General features: G+C 35.8%; 1 protein-coding gene across 1 annotated transcript in view; it reads right to left on the minus strand.

The window, feature by feature from the left end:
• Window positions 1–927, minus strand: part of LOC106077353 (72 kDa type IV collagenase-like) — a 41,288-nt gene extending 40,361 nt beyond the window's left edge. Inside the window, exon 1 of the mRNA XM_056006742.1 lies at window positions 755–927. The gene's annotated coding sequence lies outside the window, so the exon portion shown is untranslated. The remainder of the gene's footprint in view (window positions 1–754) is intronic.
• Between the last annotated feature and the right edge of the window lie 6,814 nt (window positions 928–7,741).

A 7,741-nucleotide genomic window follows, 5' to 3' on the forward strand; every position in this document is an offset into this window, starting at 1 on the left:
GACCTTTAAGCGCCTCTTGAGTTCACCTATCTTTAATAGTTGGGGAAATGTAAAGTGGAAATGACACCCTCGTTAGTCGTGGACAACAGAAACAGAGGACCTTTTCATCATTTGCCCCCATATAGATCGCTGAGTCTAAAAAAAGGAACTTTTTAAAACTTTTTATGAAAGTATGGTACTAATTATATATTTTATGTTCTGTTATTAAATCAAAAATATTTTGAAAAGTGAATCTCGAGATTGTAATGTTAGTTCTAATATAATCAAAAGATACGTCTGGCTTTTTGAATAGACTCAGTTATATATTATTGAAATTTGGCTTTTTTTGGGTGAAAAGTTCATGATGCTTATGGTTGTGTCGCAATTTATGTATCGACGATAAATCTCACTACGCTGACACTTTCCTGCATTGTGTTGTAATTACCGGAGTAGGGAGTTATAGTTTTAACAGGCAGAATAACCTATAGTTTTAATAACCACAACAAAAAGTTATAGTTTTAATTACCACAACAAAAAGTTATAGTTTTAATTACCGCAACAAAAAGTTATAGTTTTTTTTTATTAATTTATTAAATTTTAAACAGAAAATTACTTATGGCATGCGTGTTTAGCGTGGCAAATACCTAGAAGTTCACATTAGAATATATTCAAATTTCCTTAAATAAGTTAAATATATACTCTTTCAGACCATTAAAACTAATGTCTTTCTCTCCCTTTAGTTCACCAGATCTATTTATAGAATAATTTTTTTTACCTTAAATAACTGCTTCAGGAATGCAAGAGCTTGGTATATAGAAAGCACAAGAGAAAAACTTAATTTTATTTTAAATACAGTCTAGAAGTTAAAAAACAAAATCCAGTCTACATAAAACACTGTAACAGTATCAGACTGGCACACTTAAAAGACTCGATGCTTACAAAGTATACTAATCGCATATGTCTCATCATGACACAAAGAGGAAAAAAAAAGACTGCGACTGAGGGTTTACTAGACCGAGTCCGCCCCCCCCCCCCCACCTCACACCATTCAATGCCAATGCGATCCAAATTTTTTTTTTCTCTATCAAAGGGTTGAGGGTGTGTGTGTGTGTGTGTGGGCGGAATGGGAGGAGTGCTAGGAATGTGTCATCGGGGGGATAACTTCCTGCCATAACTATCGACAAACTTCGAATGAAAAACCGCTAATTGTGTTGTTTTCTTTTTTTTTTTTTTTTTCAAGTACTGCGAGTCAAAAATGATAACATTTTGAATAAGTTTCTAGCTTCATAACGTTATGCCAACACTGTGACAACATGTGTGGAAGCGTTAATAATTCAATGGATTAGAAACAGCTTCTTGTAAAGTTACTATATATATTAGATTGAGAGTTTGTGTTTTGACACAAACTCAGAGACGGTCCTTCAGTGTCCGCTGTTTGGTAAGCGATGCATTTAATAAAGCCAGGTATGATATTTACAGAACTAATAGCTATGGACCTTCTTCGGAAAAAGATATTGATAAATATCCAAAAACGTCATTTGGAAAGAGTGCTTCCTTTTGACGAAGTACCCATAATGCTTTTGTCTCGATTCTCCCAAAGATATTTTTTGTCTGTCTGTCAGTCTGTTCGATACACATTTCGTACACTCTTTTTCTCCCACTTTCCATTCTCTAATGAGATCCGGACTATACAAAATCATTCATCATCGATGATCAATTTAAAACAACAACAACAACAATTAGTTAATTAGTAGTAATTAAATAATTTTGTTTTATTTAGAAAAAACTACTTAAACCTTGTAGTATTGAGATATATGGCAGTGATTTTGCGGTTTTACGCCTATGATAGCATTTTTATACTTTGCTTTTTGTTTGTTGAACCATCTCTGACAAAAACTAATTCAACATAAGTGCTAACTCCCTTGACTCATTATCTCTGTATTATTCTTTCATCATTGTATGAATTTAATTTTAAAAGAAGAGTGAGTAGCTTGATGCAAATTAGCTTTACCAAAAATATTTAAAACATATAGAGCAGTCATTCAATAATAATTATTACTAATATCTCTTAGGCTAGCTAGTTAAACATTTCTAACGAACGACCTCATTCTCTACATTACTGGGATTATTGTGACGGGTCATACGTCGCCAATTTAGTATCTTTTCCATATAAAACAAAATTATAATTTTTAAGACTTATTGATTAAATAATGCGTTAATTTTTTTGATTGATTCGTTTTTTGCCATCGACAATGAATAATTGCGAAACGTTTTAATTTGATCCGAGATTAGAAACTGGGAGAACTGACGTGTACAAGATTTGTACCAGACAGATGGAATGTCTTGAAATAAGCTGGAGCTTTGAATCATTCGGGGGGCGCGGTGGTCGAATGGTTAAGCGCTTGGCTTCCGAACCTGAGTGTCAGGGTGGGATAACAGTTTAGTTAAGGTATGATACACGGTCCCGAACTCCCCAACCTGAACATTGCAAACAAGACTAATAATACTAGCGTAAGAACCGTGGCTTGCTAACATTGAGTAAAGGTTATTCAACTGAACATGTAGTGAATACCAACAGTTGTTCAACGTGAACAATATTAATGACAACGTAAGTGAATGTACATTAGTTAACAACAAGATTGTACGTTTAACAATTTAATGAATGTATGAAATAGTATGACATGAGTGATAAATAAAAGTCAATAGTATTTACAAAGGAAACACAAGTTATACATATTATGACACGACATATATCACACCTTAAACTCGGTGCCATAATTCAATCACGACACAGCCTACACCCAATGCCATAGGTGCACGGGCCATATCAAACAACACTGTGAATCAGAGGCATGTCTACGACAGAGTCCCAAGCCTGCGTCCCCAATACTGGGGAAGAAAACATCAAAGAACGCAACTCAGCAAAGTCAGCACAACCCCAACAAAGGCCAAGACGTCATGACAACAAAGCGCACCCTTAGGAACAGAAACTCACGAAACCTTATGGTGCTCAAAAGAAAATACCAAGCAAGATGCGCACGACACTGAGGTCCTGGATTCTAATACCAGTGAAGACTGGGATTTTGAATTACAGGATTTTTAGGGCGCCCCTATGTCCACCCAACTCTAATGGGTACCTGACTTTAGTTGGGGAAGTAAAGGCGGTTGATCGTTGTGCTGGCCACATAACACCATGCTCGATGACTATTGGCCAAAGAAACAGATGACTTTAACATAGATCGTAAGGCCTGAAAGGGGAAACATTACCTTTTTTTTTACTTTTTTGAATCATTCATTCCAAGCTGAAAGTTTGCACATAGAGGTATGCCTTCTCAGCTAAGTTGTTAGAGCGTCATGTTATTAACGTTATTGTCGTAGGTTCAAGTCTCATATTGACTAATGACAAATACAGTTTTAATGTTTAGTTTGTTAATTTAACAAAAAGTAGGAATAGATTTAAACAAAACTACTACTGCAATGTCGGAGGCGCAGTGGCTGTGCGGTAACGCGTTTGGCTTCCGAATCGAGGTCCCGGGTTCGAATCTTGGTAAAGACTGGGATTTCTAATTTCAGGATCTTTGAGCACCTCTGTGTCCACCCAGCTCTAATGGGTACCTGAGATAAGCTGAGGAAAAGTAAAGACGGTAGGTCGTTGTGCTGGCCACATGATACCCTCGTTAACTGTGTGCCTCAGAAACAGATGACTTTTACATCATCTGCCCTATAGATCGCAAGGTCTGAAAGGGGAACAACTGTTACTTCAGCAAGAGCAAATCTTTGTCAATCAAATATTTTCTTTTAAATGCGGATCGACGCAAAGTTCAATCAGCATATATAAAAATGTATGATATTGACTTAACAAGGAGTCTTTTATAAATTAATATGTAGCTTGTGCATAGAAAAAACAAATAAAGCTTTAATATTTTTAGTTAAATTTTTATTTTCTGCAAAGATTTTTTTTTACGAGTTTGTTAATTTTTCTGTTCATTAATTGATCAATACTTACAGCACAATTGTATCTTTGACACAGTATTAATGGTCAAATCTATTGCTTCTCTGCTTCCAGTCCCGGCATGCTACCTTGCCTCATAGTGGCGCCCGGGTGGAAACGATCGTAGGAGGAAACGATTAGGCTAAACTGCAGTGGTCTTCAACGGGGGCGATATCGCCCCCAAGGGGGCGTTTTCGAGACTTTGGGGGGCGCTGAGAGCCAAAGGGGCGGTAGGGGGGCGCTGAGCACAAAATGGGGCGGTAAGGGGGCGCTGGGCATAAAGGCGGAAAGAAGAAATTTAAGGTGCTCTGAAACAAAACAAATTAAACAATTCTTCAACATTAAAGCTTGGAAACTAAATATAGACAAATTATAAATAACTTGCTTCTAATTTAAGAACAGAAACAGCGTTAGAAATTGAGTTCGGGAATCCCATTTTCTATTTTTAAATTCTTACTCTTTTGCTGTGATCGGAGAGTATTTATTGTCCTTGCGCGTATAAACGTTTAAGATTTGATAAACAAAGTAGGTAATACGCCTTTTAGATTATAGTTTATTTTATCTACATATGTTAATATAGTAAATTCCAAAAAAAAAAAAAAAAACAACAATACAGGTAACATTTAATACAATAATTTAACTTTTTAAAAACAAAAAACATTGATAAAATGTTGTTACGAAATCTCACTGGTATTGAGATTTAGTGAATTTCCACTAGAAAAAAGTATGTTCTACTTTGATCGCATTTTCAGATGAGGTTATGAAACCAAGTCGGCTTCACGAACATATAGCGATATCCAAAAATAATTTAAGAATACTCATGAACAATTATAAAAATCTACAATTAAAACAATATTAAAAACAAAAAACGGCAAAGCAGGATATGTTTTAATGGCTTCTTAGAAAAATGCATAGCTTTTTGAAAATTCTTATAATGTTAAAAATTGATTAAAACTAAATTTATTTTAAAACATATGTAACACAAAAATACTTTTTTTTTCTGTTAGAGATGAAATATTATTTCAAAATTATCTAGTTATGTAGCTTCTGAGGACATATAGGAAACCATCAGTGGTTGGACGCTACAATGACTTTATAGGTAATATAGAATAAACAACAAATCTATTTACTATTCACATTGTGAGTTATGATACACAAGAAAAGTTTAGCCCGCAATTTCATTTATATTTGAATTTAATTATAAAACTGTAAATAAAATACAAACCCATGCCGAAATTAAGCGCATCTTTCAACAGTTTTGTAAAACAAATGATGAAAAAGGTGTTAGACTTGTTGTAAACTGAAGTTCGCTGGATTTCGAAAGGAGTTTGTTAATTGTTATGGCTCATTTTTTAAAGCTCTTAAATAATAATAATTTTTTTTTTGAGAAACGGGAAGATTCAACGTTTGGCGATGACTTAAAGCAGGCTAAAAAAATGTTTTACATGGTAGGCATCTAACACAAGTGAATGAAACGAACCTCCGACTGCTAGGAAAGAGATTGACTTTTATTGATAATATCATTTTCTCTTTTATCGAGATATTAAATCTATTTTAAAGGGTTTTACACTCTCACATAACTTGTTTGTTGACAAATGAATTACTGCCCAAGGACACCGATATCTATGCAATTTACATAACAATGCTCTATGAAAAAATTAAGATTCGCTTCTAAAATTAAATATATATATATATATATATATATATATATATATATATATATATATATATAAATGACAATTATTAAACATCTGTTACTGGCGTTCAAATTGAGTTGCATGAAAAAATAGATTTACAAAACTATGTCTTCAGTAAAAAGAAGGTAAACATAGGAGGCACACCTTGGCGTAGCTAGGGTGGGGGGAGGGGGGAGATTTGAAAATCCACCGGGCCCCCATTTAAAGGGGGGGGGCAAATTAGTGCTTTTTAAATTAATTAAATTAAATATTACGCAAAATGTAGCGGCCCCCAAAGATGTCAAGCCCCCTGGCCCCCCCAAACAATGGAGATTCCTAGCTACGTCCCGGAGGCACAACAGAGATGTGGCTGCATTTAAATGTTTCAGTAAAATTCCAAAACTGTGGTCGAAATAGGAATTATGTTTTAGCTGTTCAGTAAACCTACATGGTTAACCTAGATTTAGTGCGTAACAAAGTTAATGAATAAGCAAAGAAATAGACAGGATGTAGCGACTAGAGAAGACCTTCGCCTTGCCTTGGCTAACTTAAAGCTTGAAATTTCTAATATTGTCAGACTGCAGGAAGCACAAGGTTAGCTTAATTTCATTTTGTAGTGAATTCAGCAATAATAATATTTATATTAAAAAATAAAACTATATTTACAATTAAACCTAAAAACAGTAGGCCCTAATAGTCAAAAATTTAAACGGAGACTATTCTTAGGATTTGAAAGAAAGTCTTTACAATTAATTTTTGTGTGTAATCACTGCAAATTATTTGACATAAGTTTTTCCATAATGATAATATTGCCTGTTTTTTGCCTTTAATTCCGAAGATTACGGCTGAGTCCAGAGTTTCACATAACTACGCAAACCCAACTGCGACCTACATATTTTCCGAATTTTATGCAGACAAAGCCTTTGTATGCTGGTGTTCTATTTAAGTTTTCTTTCCGTCTTTTGCGCCTGTCTTCAATAATGGCTTTTCTTTGAGTATCAAATGTTAGTCCCGCAGTTTTTGTAAGAGCTCTCGAACTGTTTCTCTCAGAGGCTATCTGCTGCCAGAGAATGTTGCCAGGTACTTTCCTCTATGTCAGTGAGAGCGAAATGAATAAATCTTTATAGCGTTCACCGGGGAGGGGGGCACCTCTGTAACTCAGTCCTCCTCAAAGCTCGTCAGTCATAGGCCAAGGAGTTCACAACAATCGCCTTTGGCATGCGGTCGTCTCCCAAGCGGGTTAAGTGTCATTGACAGCATAACAATTAATAGATAGATGATATTTTGCTCAAATTTGCCTTCTCACGCTTCTTTATAACTGTTTTTCTTAGAGGGGGGCGCAGGCGGATTTTTTATAAAGAAAAAATTCGAAAAGGGGGCGGTAGGCCAAAAAAGGTTGAAGACCACTGGGCTAAAGGGTAGCAAAACAAGACTCCCGTGGGGGTGCCTTAGAGGGTGCGAGAGCTCCCACAACCTTGTCACAATCCAGGCGCTGTTCCTCAAGGGGCCGTTACATAAATGGCGTGTCCCGCACGGTTAGCCTGGTATAGAAAAGGAAAATGGCGGGGGTTTTAGTGTACGCTGCTTCTTGCCACGAGTTTGACCCACCCGCCAGACAAAACAGTGTACACTGTTCTCATTCAGACCGGTGAGAGGGAGCTCTTGTTCACTTTTGCTGGCCTAGAGTTTCATGAGTCGAAGGTTCAACTCTACCTGACAGTTTTAAGAAGAAGAAGAAGATCTGCTTCCAGTATAATTTAGTATTCCTTTAAAAAAAAAAAAAAGAAAGAAGAAAAAAAAAAAGAAAAAAAAAAATTACCGCTGTGGAGTTTGATTACTTTGCGGCGGCAACAGTCTTTGGTTTCCTAATCAATATCCCGACAATTCTGAAATTATGTTGTTACCTATTTCTGATTAGTCGATCTGTGTTCCTTGCGTGTCATTGTAGTACCGGAAAGTCATACGTTATGCATCAATGATCTACAGTATGGTAAACAATTTTCCGGATGAACTGAGGTAACCGAAAATCTCCTATAACATTGAAAAGTTGGACTGGAAGATCATCTGAAAAGCTGGATTGAAAGATCGCCTGAAA

Source organism: Biomphalaria glabrata, chromosome 12 (genome assembly GCF_947242115.1).
Source record: "Biomphalaria glabrata chromosome 12, xgBioGlab47.1, whole genome shotgun sequence".
Taxonomy (NCBI): domain Eukaryota; kingdom Metazoa; phylum Mollusca; class Gastropoda; family Planorbidae; genus Biomphalaria; species Biomphalaria glabrata.